Source organism: Balearica regulorum, chromosome 3 (genome assembly GCF_011004875.1).
Source record: "Balearica regulorum gibbericeps isolate bBalReg1 chromosome 3, bBalReg1.pri, whole genome shotgun sequence".
Classification (NCBI taxonomy): domain Eukaryota; kingdom Metazoa; phylum Chordata; class Aves; order Gruiformes; family Gruidae; genus Balearica; species Balearica regulorum.
Window position 1 is genome coordinate 63216697 of NC_046186.1, and position 22301 is coordinate 63238997.

At 42.7% G+C, this 22301-nt stretch overlaps 1 long non-coding RNA gene across 2 annotated transcripts; it reads left to right on the plus strand.

The window, feature by feature from the left end:
- Positions 1-6137: 6137 nt before the first annotated feature.
- LOC142600999 (uncharacterized) lies at positions 6138-19238 on the plus strand. 2 transcript variants are annotated; one of them, XR_012834543.1, is made up of 4 exons: positions 6138-7306; positions 12337-12417; positions 13893-13968; positions 17998-19238. It is a non-coding gene; the product is annotated as an uncharacterized LOC142600999 (long non-coding RNA). The 2 variants fall into 2 exon arrangements; XR_012834544.1 differs by lacking the exon at positions 17998-19238 and adding an exon at positions 16244-16342.
- The last annotated feature ends 3063 nt before the right edge of the window (positions 19239-22301 follow it).

Consider the following 22301-nt stretch of genomic DNA (forward strand, 5'->3'; position numbering starts at 1 on the left):
TCACGGAGAGCTAACAGTTACAGCAAAGCAAAAAGCTAATTTCTGGACATCCACTTCCTTAAGCTGTAGGAAATAATTGACTTTCACAAGGAGAAAGCTTTTCAGAGTTTCATATGTGTGTGCTTTCTCTGAATCACTGTTTTTGACATTTTGTTTATTATGTCATAAATTCATGCTACAATTGACTGGCATACATCATGATAGCACTAATATTTCAATAATACACTATTTTATCTATTCTTCATTATGTTTTGGTAAAAAGGAAAATGGTGTTTGTATTTTCTTTGATTAATTTTAACAACAAGGGGAGCAGTTGCCAGGCCTAGAAGTAGCACTTTTGCAGATTAAAAAGGCTGTGGAAAATTTCTAGGTTTGTTCAAGGAGAGAGAGTCTAGGGTGAGGAAGAAACCAGTGGAACTGGAACTTTAAGACAAACACAGAAATATCAGTTTAATCAACATGTACAACTCCTTTTGGAAGAAAAAGTTCTGCTTTTTTAATACAAGCAAATACAAGCTAGCATTTCTCATGTTCAGAGAGTTCACCAAACAGTGACTAATAAACATACTTTTGCAAAGCTTTCTAAAGGTCTTTTTATTTAGCAATATGAGGCAAATATTTCAGCTTGATGACAATAGATCAGAAGTATGGAATAACAAATACAAATTGGATTTTTTTTTTCCACCCTAGGACTTGAGAAATATCCTTAAGCTGACTGATAACTCTGGTCACTTCCCCTATGTCTTGTTCTTGTGAAGGACTCTTAAATACTTGTCAAATGCAAACAAAAATAAGAAATAGGAAAGATATTGTGGCTATGTACAGGAAAATGGCTATCTAAAATTTTTAAGGAAAAAAAAAAAGAGAGAGAAGTCTAAATTACACACATTAGCCTGCTCCATGGCTATTGAATTCAGCTGGAGCTTTTCCATCAGCCTCAATGACCTCTGGAGCAGACCCACCACTGTTGTGATGAAGTGCAGAGTTCTCATCTCTTGCAGAAATTGCCTGTACAACCCAGACCCCAGTCTCTGTGCTGGAGCCCTCCCACCCCAGCTGGGGCTGCATTCAGACCACACTTCAGCCAGGACACCTGAGCTGAAATCCGACCTATTTAGCAAACACAGCACATTGTTTATTGAAGCAGATATTCCACTTAAAATGCAAGCATCATGTGGATGGACTCTGTCCAAGTCTCCTTTGAGTCCAACTGATTGGAATCAAATTTATCCGTCTACTCCTGCTGCTCTGTGACAGTCTGGCAACACAAAGCAGTTGTGAACTTAAGGGACCAATTGAAACATACTTGGCCCAGGTATAAAGGGTTACAAAAGGGACAAGGTAGCGTGATCTACCCAGCCCAGTCATTTTAAGGTAGGGTTATGTCTTTTAAAGATTTACTTTTCCATAGGTGACCTCCTTGCTCTGTGCAGCAGTGAGAACAAGGGACTGGACAGTGGACGGCAGCTTGCATTTGTCACAGGAATTTTTCCAGTGCGTTTCCTGCTCTGGAGAAGGTGAAATAATTCACCTAAATTTCCCCAGCTCCTTTGCAGTTTTATAAAAGGCAAAACTGATATGGCTATGGAAACAGAGTGTTTATGGGCAAGATGAAATCAGAGTGGTGCATTTTGTAGTCTTTTCCAAATACAATAAATTAGAGGTGTGGTTTGTTGGTGGGTTTTTTTGTTGTTGTTGTTGTTTTGTTTTTTTTTTTTAAAAAAAGGAAAACAGCTCTTGAAAAATTCTGGTAATTCAGAAATTACCTGAATCTTTCACCATTTGAAATCTTTTAACAACTTTAAAAAATGTAATCTTTTTAGCAGGAACCTTTCTAAACAATTCCTAAAATATTACTAAGTGCTTTTTTTCTTTCTTTTTTTTTTTTTTAAGTGAGCCTACTCAATCCTGAAACAAGCTTAGACTGATATTCTGAACAATCTTTATGTTCTTTTACTGTGTAATGAAGTACTCCCTTGGGCTTACCCAGTTCCAGTATGAACTTACATGAAAAATAATATGAGCTGTTACAGTACTCTCAGCTTAACTGGAATAAAGACAAGATTTTTTTTTCAGAAGCATTCATCCATTTGGAAAAAAATAGCTCAGTAAGTAAATGAATACATGGGTCCTCAAATACAATCACCTTCTATAACTCCTGTAATTAACTAATTTCCAGCTATATAACTCTTCATGCTGTTTTCATCTTCTTCCTATAGCCCTGGAAACCATGCCTGTTCCATTTGGTAGCTGGTTCTTACCGGTGTGTAAGTGTCTCAGCACTTCACTAGGTCACTTTTCTTCTTACTGACAGTTATACACTTTCCAGTACAAACCACAAGAGCAAAGCAGACTTCTATCTGCTTTACACAACTCAACTTTTGAAACAATTTGAAAACCTAGAGGCATTCGGATCTTCATTCACCTCTCCCTTTTTGTTATATCACCACACTCACTGCTTTTTCAGAAAGATAAGAGAGGTTGGGGTCTTTCCATAGTTTGGTCTCTTTGTTCCCATATTAACTTGCATGTTTTAGCTTCACAGTTTTTGTTATTTAAAATGTTAGCGTATTTTGTCTTGGGAAGATCTTAAAAAACCCTAAACTTAGAAACACTATGTCACATCTCATTTCTGAGCTCAAGACAGCCTAATAATTGTGGTATAGAAACTTAACTCCAGATTTCTGAGTATTAATTGTATTTATTAATGTCTGTGCATTGACAGCATTAATGACTATAGTGCAATTGATGGCATCACTTGAATCAAAATGAGTTGTGCTATATGAACCCAAATTGCGATCTTGCACTTCCATGAGAATAAAACCCCTGGCAGATATCTCTCACTAATCGTTGCACCAGGAGCAAAACAGGCTCTGAAGGGCTAGTAAGTATAATGTCAATAATGTCATGCCACCCTCTATCAGTGCTAAATGTTAGAGCCATTCTGGGGCAAATCACAGATGGCAAAGGGCCATTACTGGCCAGCATGGAGTAGGAAAGCCATCAGGGTACACCAATCTGTTTGAGGGCTGGGACTCCTAAATGAGAGCTACAGCTGACCCTCTTGTGCTTTCCCTTCAACTAAACTAGTAAAAACTGAATATATACATGCATATGTACATGTACATGTTTATATTTGTAAACATTTCCTGCCAGGAGCCAGATTTTCCTCTTCCATGTATTAATTTGCTCTCTAACACACTCACATTCCTTAGACCATAATTCATCAATACTTGGAGGACCCTTAAGTTTGCTGTGTTTGGACATGGCCTACTAAGCATAATAAATATAGGCTGTATCCTACAAGCTAATGCTGCAAGGCAGAGTTGTAATTTCTTTTAAAATCAATTTCATTCAAAAAAAATAAAAGTTACATTCTCCTCAGATACCCCTTAACATTTCACACTGATAACCTTACTAGACATTTAAGGTATGACATAAACCAGTGAACAGATCAATGAAGACATATTTTAGGTAGTCTGGGTGTCTGCCAGCTGCTTTTCTCTCCTCATAAAGGTGCTGTAGGACCACTGCTTACGATCCACACTGATTCACATGTGCCTCTGGTACCTAGTGACTGGGCTCCTGGTGCTCCAGGTCCTTTGGCTGGCATCATGTGGCTCCTCGTAAATCAGACAGAGACCTCTGCTTGACTGCAGCACCTGGCATAAACACAAAGCTGTTCGAACAGCTTCTCCCACAGCAGGGTGCCTTGCCCGTTGCAGCAGTGTCTTTGAGCTGTCACGGCGCCTGGTGAGGCAATAAAAGTCGAAAGGAGGGAATGGAGCCTGCGGCCTGCCGCAGCCCCATGGAAAGGGCACTACGGCTTCCCGTCTGGTAGGAAGTGCCTGCTCCGTGACCTGTATTTCTGCTGTCTGGACGACTGTCTCTCCGCTTCCTGGAGCAAAACAGCACCGAAAGAGAGTGTCTCTCTCTTCCTTTTGTTTCACTACTGCTCTTCCACAGAGGGTCTCTGAACTTGTGTGTCCAGCTGGAATTAATACACCCAGAGTCTCTGCGAAGGCAGCTGGGGAAGTGGAAGAGGCCCAAGGGGGTGGTGTGAGTATTTGCTGTTGATATACACATAAATCAGAACCAGCATATCACTCTGTTGGATCTCTGAGGCAGGATCAAGGACAAAAGAACCTCTGCTCCTAACTTTTATGTGTCTGGTCCCAGACATGTATGGACAGTCCTAGGCATAAGTAATAGGAAATGCCAAGGAGAGAAAAGCATGTCTGTCTTCAGCTCCACATAAGCCAGGATGGATGCACTATAAGCAGACTGCAAGGACTCAGGTACATCGTCTACCTGAGCTGCAGAGCTGGCACCTCTTTGCAGAAGAGGCTGAGGCAAAGGCAAAGTAGTCAGGGAGGGAGGAGAAGGCAACTGCAGAAGTAGTAGACACTACTCTCAAGTTAGTTTTTTGATGCCACTTTGTTGTAGAAGCAGCGTGGCACTGATTGGTACGTGATCCAGCAGAATATCACCTGCTGGTGCATCTGCATCACAGGCAAGAGTCCAGCTTCTGGATTTCTGCTTTCCAATACAAGGGGGATATCAAGAGAAATGGTGAAGGAGGCATGACAGGGTCTCCTCCAGATAATCTTTCTGAGAAAGTCTATCTTCTCATTCACACACAGTGATATACCTGGTTTTGGCTAGAATAGAGTTAATTTTCTTCGCAGCAGCTAGTATGGAGTTATGGTTTGGATTTGTGCTGAAAACAGTGTTGATAACCCAGGGATGTTTTCATTACTGCTGAGCAGTTCTTACAGACAGCCAAGGCCTTTTCTACTCCTCACCCCACCCCACCAGCGAGGGGGCTGGGGGTGCACAAGGAGTTGAGAGGGGACACAGCCGGGACAGCTGACCCCAGCTGACCAAAGGGATATTCCATACCATACGATGTCATGCTCAGCATATAAAGCAGGCGGAAGAAGGAGGAAGGGGGAGACATTCAGAGTGATGGTGTTTGTCTTCCCAAGTCACCATTATGCGTGATGGAGCCCGGTTTTCCTGGAGATGGCTGAACACCTGCCTGCCCGTGGGAACTGGTGAATGGATTCCTTGCTTTGCTTCCCTTGCATGTGTGACTTTTGCTTTACCTATTAAATCTATTATGTCAACCCACCAGTTTTCTCACTTTTACCATTCTGATTCTCTGCCCCATCCCACCAGGGAGGAGTGAGCTAGTGGCTGCATGGGGCTTAGTTGCCGGCTGGGGTTAAACCACAAAGGTGAGCGAGTTTTATAGCGCTTTTTTTCTGCCAATTCACTCCAGACTATAAGCCTGGAGAGCTTCCTGCTGTAAGCCTTTGCTTTTAACTTTAGATCCCTGGCACACTGGTGTCTGAGAGAGATAAATTACTAAATGGAAGAGGGCCAGCTCAGCACTACACATACACGTGTCTACATTGCTTAAGTGTTACCTCACTGGTTCCGATCACTGCAGCTAGCTCTCTCTAAGACAATCTCCCAGCATAGTTTGAGTGACAAGTCACTCAACAAATCAATCTCAAAAGTTCTTGTGGATGCTCTAGAATTGGCTCCCCTGCCTTACATAGTCCTCTAGTAGGCTTTGTCCCCTGCAATGGTTCCACATGGCCTCTAGCCTCAAGCCATAGCACGCATGGCTTTCAGGGCACAAAAACACCAGCTGAGTGGGCTGCAAAGCAACTCTGCCGTTATTTCAATCACTTTGAATGGAAAAAAATACAGAAAAGATTGTGTCTTAAAGGCAGAAATATGCCCCATCAGACCCAAAGAGACCCAGAGCCAACTGCTACAACACATGAATGTAGCCAGTTGCTCCAGAAGCGCTGGAACAGAGCTGCACGGGTGGAGGACATTCTGATGCCTTTTGGCTTTTGGGCTAGGAATCACTTCATTTAGTCTGCAGTATAGTCACAGCCAGATAGACCCCAGTCTTGACATCACACTGTAGTAAGTGGTTCTCATTGTGCTCTGATCCTTACTAAATCTAAAAACTATTGCCAGGAGCATTTACAAATGAGGGAAACGCGGTACAAAATGGGTGATGGTGATCAAGAAGGTGATCAAGTCCAAAGCATTGACACTAATCAAAGAAGATAAGAGTTTTATGATAATTTCATAGTAGAAATAAAAAAGTTGAGAAGGTTTTCTGAGGTAAAGACAAGAAGCCTAAATTTGATTCAGTAAGTCTCTGTACTGATTTGCATCCCTAAAAATAACCATCATTTCAGAACATAGATTTGGCCCGCTGGGTGAAGTTATTAGTCAATCCTGTCTGGTATTCAGCCTGGGTAGTAACAAATAGCACGTGGTGATCAAATGGAATTACAGACAAAACGTGCTGTCCTTACCCAATTAGGCATTGCTACACATGGAGTGAAGCATTTATTTCTAGCTCTTACTGCTGATGACTTTATGCCTTCGAGTATCAGGCTGAATTAGCCTTATCTCCTGCAAAGCTATATATAGTATTATGCTGTTGTAAAACCTGGCATTAAAGGGGTTTTTGTACACGTTAACCTTAGGCCGTTTGTGGTGGTTGAAACTACTGGGCTTTCCAACACCACAGTATTCTAAAAATATCATAGAAAGCCTTGACTGTCCACGTGGAAAGCAACAGTCCCTCAGAAACTCTTGGAACAAGGTGTACAGTTTGCTTCCAGGTAAGTTATGGTGTCATGACTGCAGCAAATCAGCTGGGAGCAAAGCTGAGCAAATAGAGCTGGTGGGAGATTTATTGATTAGATGAGAAGAATGAGTATGTGCCAGACCTTCTACACATCTATACTGACAGATCCTGACATCTCCACTGTGCATGGTCAAGAGAGTCATTGCCCAGGGTCATGGATCAAGCTAAACTGAGGTGTCTCAGTTAAGAAGCAGTAAAAAGTAGCCAGGTGTTCCCTTTTCTTTCTTGTGCTGAATAGATTTCTATCAGAACAGAAAAGCTGGACTCGTGTACTCCTGAACCTGGATTTGTCCTAAGGGAACACCAATGACAAACTATTCTTCAGTATTTTTTCCCTGACAACACAGGCTGCCTGGAAATGATGTGAAGAAGTAGCATGCAGGCAGAAACAGATGGCATTAACTAAGAGGAAGCACCACCTTAGTTTGTTCCTTGGACCTGATGCATCTCTTTATGATTGTAAATGTTTTTAATGCCCAAGCAGTAAAACAACCTTAGCAGTAGATGCCAACTGACCATGTTCCTAAGTGGCAACTGGGGAAGGGCAATTCATGCAGCATCACAGCTGCTGTGTCTTCAGAAATGTGTATCTACAAAACAAATGGAACAGACAGGAAAGAGGTGAGTAATCAGACAATCCTCTGCTTTTTTGGTTTTTTAATTTATCACCGGAAATGCTGAATGAAGAAACTGTAGGAAATATTCATGTCATCAGTAAGACTTTGGGTGGGGAAAAAAAACAGTACACAAGCAAGAAATTTGTATCTATCATGTTCATTTAGCAAGTGGTTTTTAGCATTTGTTTTCCAATTCTACTAAGGACTTGTGCCATGCCTGTCTGTTTCTATTGTCAGCGCTGCAGACCTTGCTGCTCTGGAATTGCCTTAAAGTCCCTTTCAACTTGCAGACTAGGAACAGTGACAAAAGTACATAAATTTTCTCAGCAAGTTGCTTTCCCTGGCAGCCCTCTAGCCTAGTCCAGAAGCTATGTGTATTTATCACCATCTAACTGAAGAGCAGTACTGCTTCCAAAGGAGCTCTTTGCTTTTTTGCAACAGAGCTGTCACTCCCTCAGTATAAGCAGGTCCTAAGTGAGCAGCTAATATCTCCTGATGGTGGTTCCAGGAGCCCTCCATGATCATGTTTTTCCAGAAGAAGAAGGGCTTGCCTTTGTGGTTAACTGGGAAGACTCCTTCCTGAGGCTCCTTCCAAGCATGTCTGGGGTTTTTTTTGTTTTTAATTCCTCTTTTCATGGCACCAGGGCTAAAGCTGATCATTGTCAGCTAACGGTGTCAACGCAGTTTGATGCCTAAACATGTAGACAGGCACTGACTGGGAGTCTCCAAAGCGCATTGCCCTGCAGCTCACAAACCAGTGGGAGCTAAGCACTGCCAGGTGTGCAAAGCTTAGATATTTAACTTCTATCTAACCTTTATTTTGGGGCACTTAAACACAATCCCATAAGCCTCAAAGGCTCCAGCCTGCTACCACCTGTAGGTGTGAGCAGCAAAGTCCCCCCGGTGCTCAGAGACATGCTCAGAAACAGCTCCGTGGTGACTCAGCTGAGGAGGGAAGCAATTTGTTCTTGCAGGTCCCCTTACCTTGGCCTTCACACAGATCAGTCTAGGGATGTCTCATGGCCAGACCGCTACAAATTAGCAACCATCCTGGTAAGTATGGTGACATTTTAAGCTTTTCACAGTTTCAGTCCCTTGCCATTTTTTTCCAATCCACATAAGTATTTCTCTGCTTCCAAAGGCACCCAAATGCATCTAAAAGTCTGTCCTTGGTTGCAAGTGAAGGATTGATATTTTCTTTTTTTTTATTATTTGTATATTTTCACTTAAATGGTAATCCTACTTTCAGCTACGGCTTTTAGTGGATTATAGGATAACATAGGAATTTTAAGCAACAATATGTGTGATTAGTAGTTATGGTGCACCTTGACTACTCTAAGGAAGGATAGCTCTTGCAGCCACAGGAGTTTTCACTGTTGTGTGTTGTTGGATTTTTATTGCTATCTCATGGTGTACCCAAATACTAGTGGGTGCATCCAGAGCTGCCTTGAGCCCTGCCAGATACTTAACTATTGAACTGACCCATCACGGCCAAAGGAAATAACACTCATTGGCACTCATCAAGTTGCTCTGACATGCATTAGGAACTACCCACCACAAATTGGTCTGTAACATGGGAAAAGAGTTACGGATTTATTCTTTTCTCTTTTGCTAAACTGTGCCAAATATTTGCAGTTCAAGCCTGTAAGTGAACTGGGGATTTCATGCAGGGATACCTTGAATTTCTCTGTGCCACGCATTTTAATGTTTTCGGTTTTGTTCATCCAGGACATCCCACTGCCATCATGTCAGCTCTTAATAGTATCATTCTTTCTCCACGAGCCGTATGGCATACTTCAGAAGCCACAGATGATATATCTGCACTGATTAATGTGCTCATGTGTCAGAAGTTATCTCCCCGGCTTCCACAGAAAAGCATGGCATCCTTGAGAAAGTGATTTAAACATAACCATGGGCCAAATTAATTCTTGAGGTAACCACTAAACTAAAAAGTTCATCCAGGCATACATTTGGCCTTATTTGTCAGCAGTTTTTTCAAAACGTCTCTCTCCTTCTGTCTGGTGGAGGCTGGTGGCAACATGCCATCAGCAGCTGACTAGCATGACACTTTGTCCAGAAATGGGGCGAGCAAGGTTATCAGGAGACAACTCAGCATCACTGTCACCATTCAGTCATCATCTTCCCTGGCTGGGTTGCCATGGAGTTGCGGCATATGCTACACAAAATAACAATGTTATTTTAGGAGAACTATGCAATGAACTTCTGTCCGTAGTCCACCAAGCTCCCTGCATGCCAATTGCTCAGATGCTAACTAGCCGGAGCTTGCAGGGTTGCCATTGATGGAAAACTTGAAAGTTTGTGTTTTACCAAATGATATGATACACCTCTACGGCATGGGCATAAGACATAGTTATGCATGACCAATGTAGGCTGAATGCTCTTAGACTGTATCTGTGGAAAATTAGCGTTTCCCCCTGATGTGCTTGACTGGCTTCACGTCATTCCTCTGGCGAGAGGGACAGAATTACAAAAGCTTTTTTTTTTTCTTTTTTTCCATGTGCCATAGCCAACAATGTTGTACGTTACTAGCCTGTAGCACAGTTTCTAAAATTGGAATTTCCATTGCTTGGAAGGCAGACTACATGTTTTCTTTTTGGAAAGGCTCTATCTGTTTCTCTCTCTGCTGGCTTTCTCCCATACCTCTCCAAAACATATGTTTTCAATCTTTTTTATTTATATGTAAGAAATCACTGCTGGTAGACATTTTTTATTTGCAGTTTATCTCCCACTGACCTCAAAAAAAACCCCAACTAATGAGATAAGGAAGAGAAACCAGAGATGGATTTACTGATATGATAGATGAGAAAGAAGAAAAAAACCCAAAACCAAATAAATTCCTCAGTTCAAACATGAGCCTACCAGACTGCAAATCAAAGATTTGATGAAATCCGGAAATGTTCAGATCATTTTTCCTTTTCCTTTTTTGTGCTTCGAGGTGCCGCCTGGGAGCCATGGTGCCAAATCATTGTGAGAAAAGTGGTTGTTCCCAGTATCTTCAGTTGGCACCGGAACACCAGTTCTAGGAAGTCTCCCAGGGAAGCTGCTTTTTATACCTCCGCTCTAATTTTAGAGACAGGAGGTTTGGATAATGGGAGCATGCATCCACCTTACAAGAGGCTTCTGCAAACTGAACCTGACTGGAGCCTTTCAAGGGTCATGTGTGTCTCCCAGAAACTCTGGATTTCAAATGAAGGTCTTTAAAAGCATGGATCACTCCTGATTTCCCTATTTGAGGTGGGTATGACAGAATCAAGCTCAAGGTGCCAACTATGGGAAAGAGTTTTTGGAAATTAATAATGCCTGTAAGGACAAGGACAAGGACATCTCAGTTTCTGAGACTTTGTCTGAGACTCACATTATTCAGTGATTTGATTGCTCCAAACAGTAGTTACTAACTGCAATCAACAAAAAGGGCTGCATTTTATGAATCAGTATCCACATCTGTGATCGCTAAGGACTTTGTTAGCTTGGTCTCGCAATGTAGCCAGAGATCTTTGTCATGAGCCTGGCTGGCCTCCCAGCACCACCTACTTCCATCTGAACTGGATGCCATGAGATCCCACCCAGAGGAGTCAAGCCTCCCCAGGAACAATGAGTAATTCTTGGGAGACGCCACTGGAAGGCTGCTGCTGTGGCACGGGAAGACCGATAACATCTCTCGAGCCACAGCGGCCCTTTGTGTCAGCAGACACAAGTGGGATGTTCCTTCTTAAGCTTTCCAGAGTCAGAGGAAGTGGGCCTTGAAACACAATGCTCATTGAAATCAGCTTTCATCTGGGGGATCTCGCGGCGTAAGCGCCACTCGGTGATGTGCTTTCCATCTGCAGCTGAGGCCTCCTGATGCATTTCCTCTGTTTGTTCCAGAGGGATGGATGGCAGCACCTTAAAGCAGGCACACATTGTACTGGCTGGTGGGCATTATTCTGGACTGCGGAAAACAGTAGTCCTGAGCAATAACAGTATCCTCAGGAGCCTCTGGTGGAAGTGGATGACATGTCGAATTACCTCCTCATTCTCCTTCCCTCTCCGTATGAATAGCACACTCATTATAGAAGAGTTTAAAAGCATTTCACATCTAGCCGTGGTGATGTTATGTGCTCTGCTGTTCAGAGTTTCTCTCGGCAAGGAAAGTCCACGTACACTTAGGACGCTAAACAGTTTAAGCTCTGGAGAGCAATACTGTAAATGGGGTAAACTACAACTGCTAGGAGACTGCTGAGTGTTACACACTGTTGTTTCACCGTGCTTGACAGAGATTGGATGATACAAGAAATAGAGTCAAGAAGGACATTGTCACCAAGAGAGAGTCACTTCAGCCATGAACTGAGACACTGTGAAAGCAACTCAACCCAACAGTGCTTTTCTTGTCATATGGCTACAGATTGGTCTTCTGCTTCAGGCTGTGGCTTTGCAGGACTTCTGCTTGTTCATGGAGTCTTGTAATTAACCACAAGGGAGATCTAAGATGAGACTAGTTGCAAGTAGAAATGAGTACCGTATGTACCATATGAGTCTGCCATGTGGACAATTGTGTAATTGAATATGGGAATATAAAGACAAAATGGGGCCATTTCTAAAGAGTAAATGGTCTCATCAAATCCTATGGAATAAATCCCCTTTTCTGCTATAGGGTACTCTAGAAAGAGATAGACATGTGCTCTACTTATTGGGATCTCCTTACCAGAACTATTTCAGGAAAGCTCTTAACTGCAGCGAGATGAGGGTGGTAAGAAGGAACTGGAAGTAACTTGTATTTCACAAACTAATTACAGACCATTAGGCCTGAGCCCAGCTCATGGATCACAAGCAGGTTTTGGTAGCTGGGGATAGCTCCACTACTTAATCACCCTGAGAGGTTTAGAGAGGGAGGAAAATGCCGGACCAAAAATTCATTGAGTGTACACAGGGATGGGTGGTGTGTTGTGTGGGAGGAGGAGATTGTTACGAAAAATTGTATCATCCCCTCACAGTCCACTTTGGTAACAAAAAGTATTTTAAAATTTTCCTATCTAGAAATACTGCTGGCAGATCCCCTCTGCGCTGCCTGTTCAGGCACTCTAAAAAAAAATCCTTACTTCCATCTGCTTCCAATGAGTAAGTGCCATCCATTCTGAAAGGGAGAAGAATGTCTTTTTTTACTCTTGATCACTTGTCTGTCTAGATCCAGACATCGTGAGGCTTCCTGGGAGAGCTCAGAGCAGCGGGGTGAGGTGAAGCTGGAGCAAGGGACACAGCAGGCAGGGCAGGCAGGGCAGGCAGGGCAGGCAGGGCAGGCAGGCAGGAGGGCAGCCTGCCTGCCTGCCCCACGATACTGCTGGAGAAGAGCCACTGGAATCAGAACTTAGGGCAAAGGCAGACTGAAAGGAAAATCACACCAAAGAATATAACACAAAAAAAAAGTTTTAAAAGGGAAAAGAAATGTTTTATAAAGATCTGTAATTCTTCGTTTTACTTACTGAGACAGGTCAGGGTATGCTAAACAAAGGGGAGTAGGATACACATGAGAGAAATCAGGAGACTGTCAATTCATTAAAATGTTAATTTACTGTAGCAAGGGGAAAGCAACTCAGCCCAATGACCAAAGGAAATTTTTGGTCAAAAGCTAGGAAAAAATATGACCTGTGAGAATTTTGATAATAATACTGAGGATTACAATGGTGCCCAAAGATTTCAGTCAAGTTAGGCCTTTGCTCTGTGTAATGTTGTATAAACATATAGTGCCCATTCAAGAATATTTTATAAAACTCACCCTAAGAGCAGCTTTAAAGCTTCAGCAGAACAGTCATTTAAATAGCTGAGCGTCTGATGAGTAAACAAGCACGATGGCCACTACCATAGGTATATGGTCATCTGTACTGTGACATGTATTCAACATGCTGTTTTTTCCGTGGCTGACATTTGGGTACCATCAGGAAACTTAATGGCTCACACAGGGAGGTTCAGGGCAAATTGATAGACTTGAACTGGGAGAGGATGAATTTTCCTCTTGATCTGAGTTGACTGAAGAGTGATCGTGGTTTAAACTGCGGCTATTCCTGTAACTTTTCGACAATTAAAGCTAGGTGAAATAAATTCCAGCCTCAGCGTCTTTCACCTGAATGGCAATCATACCTGAAATGACATTAGTGTTGTGATGAATAGAATATAATAGAAAACAAACCTTTAATTTGCCAAGCTTCTGAGATTAAGACATCATTTTAGAAGTTAGGTGCTGCTGAAATGTATTATTCCCACACTGCAGAGATCAAGGGAGTTGACTGATAAAGAGTACCATACGGTAAAGAGTGTCTTAGTATGACTGTCTTTTCAAAGTAATATATACCTTCAATATAAGCACTGTTTAGAAAGCAGCCATGTCACTTCCAAACATGCCTAACCCTTTTCTGGGGCTTCGCAGAGTCTCTGTGTTGAAAGCAAGCTCTCTGTATTGGAAGGCTGAAGATCTCAGAGCTACTTAATAAAATAATTATTTTGATTCCTGACTCTGTGCAGAGACTTGCTGTATTTTTCATTATTCTCAATGCATCTCTGAAGAGACATCTGCCTAAATCCCAAATCCATTCTTCTAGGAGAAATGAGTGCCTGAAAGGTTTACACTGGCACTTAAGAGTCTACTTGAAACAGAAGGAGGATCAGTAGAGTAAGGTGAAATGTCCTGGCAGTGATTTAAAGGGACACAATGGAGGAATATAACCTGTGCAATTAAACCTACAATTTTTGTTACTCTCCAGGAGACCGTTTTTCTGCTTCATTATGTTCCCTGCATCTCTATCCCTGAGTCAGTAAAGGCTGAAGCTTTTCAACACAGTATGCTTTTGTTGAGGAGCTCATCTTCAAATTGACAACATGTTCCATCTAGCATCAATTTGGCATCTAAATCATCGATAAAAACTGACTGGAGGAGGAATCAACATTAAAAGCACTAAAACCAAAATTTCCTTCTTGAACTGGGATACCTGTGAACCAGCCCACAGAGTCAATGAGAAAGAGAAGGCCAGATCCCAGGTTCACTGCTGAATAGCAGTGAATCTGCCCCCAAAAGTGCCTTCTAGGCTGACCCTGTGCCCTTCAGTCCTGTGTCCCTTGGGAGCTGCAGTGCAGGAACAGAACGGCCCCTCCGGGTCTCTGCCTGCCCTGCCCGCTGCCTCCCCGCCGGCTCGTGACGCATGCACCCGGGTGTAGCGGGCGAGGGGCTGAAATTGTGAGAGGCTGAAGAGGCTTCGGGAGCTTTGTGTTACGTACAAAAAAAGGACAGAAATAAATAGAGGCAGGGGTTTGGAGTCTCTAATCAGCCGTGATTGCTTCCTGTGCAGAAGTCAGCTGTTTCCATACAATAGCCAAGCTGTTCAGTCTCTAGGCGCCATACCAAGGTCATCACTTTTCTATTGTTGTTCCCCACCCCCATGGAAAATTCCTGTGCTCTTTTATGTATATAAGGGTGGTTGTAGGTTTGTTTGTTTTTTTTTTTAACTTGGAAAACTCATGCCTGCCTCTCGTGGTTGTGGAAGGGTTCAGCACTAGGTACTGCCCCAAACTTGGCTTTTCAGGGCTTTTCCTTCACTCTGCATCACCAATGCCTGATGTGCCTCTTATCTCAACAACTTTTTAAGGTTTTTAAGCAAAATACTTATCTTCAGTGTGTTATGTGGAGGATATAAGCCAAATTCAAATCTGACATATTTATTGCTACTTGCTTTTCTAGTAATTCATGTGTCATTGCCGTCTGAGACAGTAAGAAACAAGGCCATGTCAGCTCCTAGATATTGTTCCCTTATAGAATATTTATTTACTGACACGTATACAAACCTTGCTCTTTTAAACCTACCTAGTGGAAACTCTGTGAAAGGAAGTGGTTTATCCTAAGAAGCCATTGAGCCATCGTTGCATTGGTTTATTTTGAGACCTGCTGAGCAAAATCCTAAAACCTTCAGAAGTCGTGTAGAAAAATATTCATTCTGGGCAGCTTCTCTGGTTTCTCTAAATTTTTCTAAGTCTCTGTCATTGGGCTAGACCTGATCCTGGGCAACACTAATCAAGTTCTTAAAAAAACCACTGCTTGTTATCTGTTGCTGCTGGCCTCAGTTGGACAAGGAGGTTTAGCTCTTTGCAGTTTTAATGCCACCTATAGCCCGGTCTACAGTTTTCAGAAGCTTTGACTAATTCACTATGAATTTTTCTGGGCAGCTGTAGTTTACTAAGCGGAATTGGAAAAAAATTGTGGATTTCAGGAAGGGCCTGTTTGCTGGCACCCCATGCTGCTCAGGAATGCAAGATGGGAGCAGTTTATTAGCATACCAACACTAGGATCTCTGCATGAGATATTGGTCTCTCAGGATGTTCAGTGGTGATTGCGGTCTCACAATCTCATCTCTGGTGTCACTTACTGTTAATGAAACAATTGTGCTCCTCAGCCTGTGGCTTGCACAAAATTTACGACAACTCAGTGCTTTAATGTGCAATCATCGAAGGAGGCCAAGTCAGATGAAAACTATGTATTTAGTTATGAAAAATGTTTTTTCCTGATTTTTTTTTTTCCTCCCCCAAATGAACAAGTTTTGATGGTCCCTGTTGTTGCTGAAGCAAGCAAGGCTGAGCCACTGCAGTGAGTTTGGGAGTTGGGGGCACTTGCTTGGATATACAGACTTCTTTTAACCTATAAGCTATCACTGCTTAAAACTCACCCTTTAATTTATCTCTGGGTGATTTTTTTGCAGTTTGTGGTTCTTAAGTTCCCTCAGGGGCACAGAAATCTACTACTTAGGTGCCAGCCAAGTTCATGAATATCTGTGTCTCTGAGAGTCCTCTTCAGGAAGGTGTGACCAGACAGGCTTCACAGTTCTGCCGGGAACAATTGCTGTTAACACACTTTTGTTTGAAGGCTTCTTCCAAGTTCTATGGGCTCTTATTATTTCTTTTCCAGTGCATTATTCCACTGTAATAGTTTCTTTGGGGCTACTTCTAGCTACTGAACAGGTTATCACTCTACCATTAGACAAGATACCACAAAAACCCTCTCTGATGACTGTGTCATTTTGAAAATCCTGAGTGAGTTACCATTTAATGTTAAACTTGTGTAGCATACATAGGACACAAAGTAAATGCTATGCTTTTTAGCCTCTGTGAATAGATTTTTGTACTATTTGGGGTTATTTTTAAAAAAAATGTATTGGTGGTAAACCATTGTTTTGTCATGTTAGCACGGTTTCAAAATGACAGGTAGAAACTAAGCAGAAAAGGCTATCGAGATTTACAGATGGCATCTGTACACTGCCCTCCTACCCTTTCCCTTTGGCTGTCACAACCATGCTATGTCAAGTGCCAACAGGATTGTACCATTATGTTGAAATGTTGGCATTTTGTTCTACTACATACAGCTTTTAATTAAAGGCCCTTTTTCAGATTTATCCCCCCAAAATAACTACGAAAGCCTTTTCTTTCTCAAGGATGATTTTTCACATCTAATATTTACTGCCACGACAAGATATCCAAGCACTTCCTACTAAGTATGGTACTCTTCGTCACTACTGAGTATCTGCACTAGTACAGTTTACTTGTTGCTGTTTTCCAGAAACTGTTACTTCCTCAGTTGCCCACAATAAGGCTTAACACAGATTTCTCTACAGCCCCTGCAGTAATTGCTCAGAGCATTATAGTTCTTAATAACGCGGTCCTAGAGTTTCAGTTAACAGTGTCACAGCACTACATCTGGCATCATTGATTCTTAATGAGAACAGTGAATGTACATATTTAAATACTGAGACAGTAAGAAACAAGGCCATGTCAGCTCCTAGATATTGTTCCCTTATAGAATATTTATTTACTGACACATAGACAAACCTTGCTCTTGCAGTGAATGTACGTATGTAAATACTTTAGTGCAAAAGCGTAGTCAAAATAATGTTTCAGAATGGTGAAAGAAAATTAGCAGTACTATAAGAAATGTTCCTGTAAATTCTTTGTTTCATTTCATTTCACATATAAATAAAATTAAAAAGAAAATACTGCTCCTAATTTGCACAATACCACTCTAATTAAGCTCTTATACTGGACACTTTGTTGTAACACCCAAGTGACACTCAGCAGACTGCCATGCAGACTGAGCTGCACCTTTCTTAATGTCCTTGCCCTCCCTCTCTCCCCTCCCTCTCCCTGGTAGAAAATTGTATGAGATTTATTGTTTAAAAACAAACCAGACAAAACCAACTAGAGCAGAACAACCTTTGCTTCTCAGGACAATTGCAAATTTATTCCCAAGAAGCACAGTCAATATCACCTCCACTCTTTATTGCAATGGTTTGAATATTGTTTTCTTTTAATATTATTTATTTATGTGCATTTGTTTCAGGGCAATGGGTCATTTAAAGCTAATAATATGTAATACTGCAACCTCCAAATTTTATGATCATATAGGAGCTTTGCGCTGTTCACTGAAAAATATAAAATATTCAAGGAAAGGCAATGAAATGGCAATAATTTGGGATGAAGTAGAAGATTAATGTGGGGCTCAATTTTATTTAAAGATGAGGTTTGCCCTCATATGCTATTATGTGCTATAATAATGTTTCTGAAAAGGATGGACAGATTGACTTCCTCACCTTTGCTGTGAGGTATTTCCCAGATGGGTTAATAGCTAATATTCTAACAATTTTTTTCGTGTTTGTCTTCTCTCCCTAGATCTCATTTATACCTTTGAAGAAGATTATTCCTTCCGGCTACGATTCAATACCTAGTTTATTAAAATCTTGCCAGTTACTTAGATCGTCTTTACTCTCAAAATTGCTATTGTAGAGGTGAAGCCTCTTGGAATAATGACTATGACATGACTTTTTAAAATCCCTCAAGTAGTTAATTATATTCCCAGAGAGCTGGGGTAATAACAAGAATACTATGAGTTGTAATAAAAATGTAAGAAGATTTTCGGAAAAGTATAAATCAGTCTTTAACTATAGTCTGGTTTGAATTATCAAAGGCAATAGGGAGAGGGAGAAGGGGAGCAGAAATGAGATAACTCACGTGAAGCAATACCACAGGAAATGTAAACCATATGTAAGCTAGGCTATGCAAATACACCAACATATTCACCTTCAAAAAACTTTTAAACACATTTCCGTGGAGAGCAGAAATAACTGTAAGAGCAGTTGGTCGCTGGGGGCCCAGCTCATGTGGCTTTTGCCCCCCAGGGCTGAGCCCAAGGCAGGGCACTACCTCCACACCACCGGGGTGAGGTGGAAGCTGGTCACAGGGGACTGAGGGTGACGGTACCAGGAGTGCCTCCAGGCAGGTTACCCACACCTAGATGTAGGCACAGCATGGTATGGTACGTTTTCCACATGTGTGGTACTCAGCAGCTCTGACAGAGGCAGGGCTCTGCGGTGGGCAGGGGCTTTCCCACAAGCATCCGCCACCGCACGGGAGCTGCGCGCAGATGTTTCCAACCATTGCAAGGGGGGATGAGACCTCACCTTGCAGCAGGAAGCTGCACAGGACGAGTCTGTGCAAACACACAGGTCCTGCAGAACAGCCAGCACCAGGTAATTGCATATGAAAACTTTATATACATTTTAGCACTTAGCAGGTGGAGGTACTGAGCAATGGCTGGGGTTCTTGCTGCTGTTAACTAAGAGCCATTATTTTCTAGCTTGTGGCAGCTGAGTACTCTTCAAGAAAGGAAAATAGAGTTAAGCTCACTGCTGACATGAACTTACGCAGCAATTTCTATGTTCCTGCTCTATTCATCTGACATTCAAAGAGTAATTATAGTATAAAGGAGTATTCTGGGTGCTACTTTTTACCCTCTGCTTTCTAGGAACGCCACTGCTTGGATGAGTTCCTGCTGCCACTTTATACAAATCATGTTCTTTCTTTCTTGGCCTGTAACTCTGACACAAAAGAAGCTTCTTTTATCATTACTTAAAAATAAAGAACACTAACAAAAATTCACTGATCAAAGTCATTCATTCATCAGCAGAATGATTTTTGCATGTTGCTACTTTCCATGTGAGAACTACTGCACAAGGAGAGCGACTGTGAATAGACTTAGTGTTTACATAGTACCAAAGTATAAGGTTGCTCCTTGTCACCAAAACAGCACTGAACCCTCATGATACACTAACATGTGCGTGGTAGCCGATGACACATCATTGCTGCCTACATTAGCACAGCAAAGATGCTTTGTTCTCTGATGTCATGAGTTTCAAATCCCAGATGGGGATTTACTGACTAAGCCACAGTGAGCTGCTGTGAGTTGCCTCCCAAAATGAGAAGAGGATAAAATAGAAAGGCTTTCTCCTTTCCGTTTCACTTCAGAAGTACTGCTAAGCACTGGGAGTTACTACAGTTCTTGCTGACAAGAGCTACATACACCCATCAGTGGAGAAAAAGCGCATTAGCCACCCCAGGACAAGGCATAGTAGCAATTCTTCTGAGTTCAGATATATAAATCACAGATGAAATTCTCATTCAAATAAAATTAGAAACTGTAACTCCATCCTGCTACAGGCTGGAACTGGTAATTGCTCAGCATATCTGTATAGCAGGACACTTGTTCCTCTGCACAAATGTGGACTGAGGAATTCCAGTTTTACTGTCAGGTAGTCACTTCTTAAATTCTTCTCTTGTGTTTCTGCAAGTTCTTGTCTTTTAGTAATGGCACAACATATGTTGCATATGGAAGATGTTACAACGTACAAGCCTTGTACAGACACACAGAAAAATATTTTTTCTGCCGCCTTCACTGTGAGACGTGGGTAGTGCAAGTGCATCACCAGAGCCGAGGGTAGTGAACCTCTGCAGGAGGTTCTTGTGGTGGGTTGGCCCTGGCTGAGGGCCAGGTATCCACCAGAGCCACTCTATCACTCCCCTCTTTCATTAGACAGGGGAGAAAAGGTGCAACGAAAGAAAACTTACGGGTCGAGATAAGGACAGGGAGAGATCATTCTCTAATTATCATCACGAGCAAAACAGACTGGACTTAGAGAGGGAATTCATCTAATTTATTACTAAGAAAAACAGAGTAGAGGAATGAGAAATAAAACCAAATCTTAAAACACCTCCCCCCACCCCTCCCATCTTCCCAGGCTCAACTTCACTCCCGGCTTCAACCTCCGCCCCCCTCAGCGGCACAGGGGGACGGGGAATGGGGGTTATGGTCAGTTCCTCACGCGGTGTTTCTGCCGCTTCTTCATTCTCAGCAGGAGGACTCATCGTTCCCCCGCTCTAGCGTGGGGTCCCTCTCACAGGAGACAGTCCTTCACGACCTTCTCCAACGTGAGTCTCCTCCACGGGGTGCAGACCTTCAGGAGCAAACTGCTCCAGCATGGGTCCCCCACGGGGTCACAAGTCCTGTCAGCAAACCTGCTCTGGCGTGGGCTCCTCTCTCCACGGATCCACAGGTTCTGCCAGGAGCTTGCTCCAGCGCGGGCTTCCCACGGGGCCACAGCCTCCTTCAGGTGTCTCCACCTGCTCCGGCATGGGGTCCTCCACGGGCTGCAGGTGGAATCGCTACACCCCCTCATCCTCCCTCCATGGGCTGCAGGGGGACAGCCTGCTTCACCATGGTCTTCACCAGGGGCTGCAGGGGAATCTTGCTCCGGTGCCTGGAGCACCTCCTCCCCCTCCTTCTGCACTGACCTTGGTGTCTGCAGAGTTTCTTACATCTTCTCACTCCTCTCTCTGGCTGCAAAAGCGCTCTCTAACTGTTTTTCTCTTTCTTAAATATGTTATCACAGAGGCGCTGATGGGCTCGGCCTTGGCCAGCAGCGGGTCCGTCTTGGAGCGGGCTGGCATTGGCTCTGTCAGACACAGGGGAAGCTTCTAGCAGCTTCTCACAGAAGCCACCCCTGTAGCCCCCCTGCTACCAAAACCTTGCCACGCAAAACCAACACAGTTCTTCATGCTGAGAACTAAAATAGAAGAGGACTGCAGCCCGGAGTCTTGCTGTAAGTGTTGGTTGTGACCTTTTTGAGTGATGATCCCAAAGCACTACACAATGCTTGAAGAATTAGCCTCACAGCATTCCTAGAAAGCGGGGATTATTACTTCATTGTTAAAGATGTGGAAACTCGGCCACAGAAAAGTCGTGACTTTTACACGGTCACACAGGAAGGAGTCAGAAAGAGGGAAAAAAGATCTAACCAGTGACTTAAATTCTTCATCTTTTCCTCCTAGTTATTCACTACATGATCTTGGGCATTCATCCCAGAGAAGTGCTTTAAAGCTTCATTTGTATATGGACAGCACATGGAGATACTTAAATGGAAAGGATAACTGTTGTCACGAAGCATGGGCTGAAGTCAGGTGGCACCTGAGTCAGGCAGGGTTTGCAGAAGTCTCATGTCCCAGGGGGTTGACAGAAGAGCAAGCGCCAGCCTGGCTTTTCATCCCACAGCAGCAATCCACTGCCAGAATTGCTTCACAAAAACAGTGTAAAGAAGGAAAAAGTGGATGCTGGGGGAAGAAAAGAGACTTGAAGCAATCCCAGAGCATGAGAGCATTCAAAATCATATGACTCCTGTGTGCTGTCACTTCTCTTCCCCTAGAGTGAGGGCCAGGTGGGAATCAAAAGGATGAATCTCCATCCTTATCCCTGGGAATGGGCAGATCTCAAAAAACTCTAAAACTAAGGGAGGATATGAAACAATACCAGGCACTGAAATGGAGAGGAATAAGCAGGGAAGACTGACAAATCTGCGTGAAGATAAGAACCCAAGAACAGTGCGAGAGTACTAAGGAAAAATAATTAGCAAGAATAAAAAAAGGATTATAATTGCTCCAGTGAATTGCAGATGTCCACAAAAGTCAGTCAGAAAAAATGAAAAGTAAGATTGAAAAGTGTTTTCTTATCCCTAATTCTTGAAAAAGCAATGAGAATTTACTTCTTCAGGGAGCAGGGAGAAAGAAGTCTTTTGCTCTTGCAGAGATTGCAGCACATCAGATCAGGGGGTTATGAAAGTTCAAACACTCAAAATCTGTCAGCTTCC